Source organism: Penaeus monodon, chromosome 16 (genome assembly GCF_015228065.2).
Source record: "Penaeus monodon isolate SGIC_2016 chromosome 16, NSTDA_Pmon_1, whole genome shotgun sequence".
NCBI lineage: Eukaryota > Metazoa > Arthropoda > Malacostraca > Decapoda > Penaeidae > Penaeus > Penaeus monodon.
This window is the reverse complement of record NC_051401.1, coordinates 20,871,551-20,873,389: the sequence shown is the minus strand read 5'-3', so window position 1 is coordinate 20,873,389 and position 1,839 is coordinate 20,871,551. Positions and strand designations below refer to the sequence as shown.

Sequence of the window (1,839 nt, the reverse complement as noted above, 5' to 3'; positions counted from 1 at the left end):
GAAGTACCTGTAATCACTTGACCAAATCGCAAAGTTCTAGTAATACTATTGCCGAACAACCAGGAGACCTAATCTGAAAATGTAGCTGTAAACTACACCAAATGAGGAGAATTCTAGAGCTGAAAATCACAAAAACTGGTATCGCCTCCCATATCAAAGAAAGGTTAAAAGCTAAAACCATCCTCACAAAGCTCAGAAGATTATAGGGGGGCTCAGAAGAGACCAAACTCCATCATACAAAGCCTTGGTCAGGCCAGTAATCGAATACCCACCGGTCCAACTAAATACCATCTCCCACTCCTCAATATTAGCACTGCAGGCTATACAAAACATAGCTTTACTATGAATGACCCAACCCCCGCCCCTCTATAAGAATACTTCATCAACAATATAATATGGAACCAATGAACACAAGAATACACAGACTGGCCACTAATGTTTGGGATCGTCTCGAATATTACGAAGACGCAAACTACGCAGGAATCTCGGAGACTCGCGAATAGACAGAAAATGATCAGATAGTGCCCTCGTAATATACTATGAGCCAGTGGAGAGCCCACTCCCCGATATACTCGCAGACTGATTATATTAACTAGAACTAAGCAAACCTACCAAGAGAATCTTCCTCCTTTTCTTTATCACTATATCACTTTCTTTAATTATTGTTAGAATATACCTCGATATTCACACCGAATGTGATTTTTAAAAAATATTGAAACTGAATACCTGCCATTCTTTGACGTCGATGTATATACTGTACTATCTTTGGATTTGCCTTAAAGACGCATTTTCAGCAAACATTTTAAGCCTTTTGGTCATCTCATTATTTTACGGATATCACTGGTTGGCGTTTAGAACGTTACATATTTTGGATGTTTTAAAAATAAAGGTATGGTTATGGTAAACGCAGAAATAGATTCCACCACTAACGGCTACGTCAGCTCTGACTAAGGTTTCCCGTGCTTACAATTTTTTTTACGAGATGGCAACTCTCCTTTAGCTTATTTCACTTTCGAATACTTTAAATCGTCAAGTTGATCGAAATATAGCATTATTGTTGATAACAATGCATCATCTATATGTCCCATCCGTCACATAGCGAAAAATTAGCCACATGGTAACATTTCCAAAATATCAGAATGTGAGCCACTGTAATTTCTAGTTTGTTCTTCCGTACGAGTTGTTCTACGCGGAGCAAAAGCCACTCATTCATCCTCTCTTTACTTTCCTTACAAACACCCACTTATACATATATACTTACACACACACACACACACACACACACACACACACACACACACACACACACACACACACACACACACACACACACACACACACACACACACACACACACACTTACTCACGCAGGCTAATACAGAATGAATAGGTCAAGGTCAAGAAAAGCACTAATATAGAATTGGAATGACGTTTCTTCTGGCTTGTTGTCATGCTCCCGCACTCGCGGTCGAGTTGTCAGTGGTGGGAATACTCGGGTTTGGGGAGGGCTTACAGCGCATTAGAGGAAAAAACTGCCTTAATTTCTGAAACATACAGTCAGTAACGAATATGTGCATTTCTTCATCGTTACAGGCCAAAATCTGAGACGTTCTTGAAACGATGAAAAGGTCTAAGAGTTTACTAGATTTGCAGAAAATGAAGATGTAAACAATCTGAGGAATATAGGATATGACGGACATGCGGAACAGCGATGCCATTTCGCAATTAATAAAATTCATACAGTGAGAACTTCGAGCTATATCTTTATCTGCTATTGAAAAAAAAAACAGTCTTACGTATCACGTCATTACCTAAACAATTAATCTTGAAAGATATTTC

At 39.0% G+C, this 1,839-nt stretch overlaps 1 protein-coding gene across 9 annotated transcripts in view; it reads left to right on the top strand.

Moving 5' to 3' along the window:
• Positions 1–1,466: 1,466 nt before the first annotated feature.
• The window catches only part of LOC119582626, a gene marked incomplete at its 3' end in the record, with an annotated part of 4,708 nt that continues 4,335 nt past the window's right edge, over positions 1,467–1,839 (top strand). For 5 of the 9 annotated variants that reach the window (XM_037931016.1, XM_037931012.1, XM_037931014.1 and 2 more), the window contains 1 exon segment: positions 1,468–1,556. 9 annotated transcript variants of the gene reach the window in all.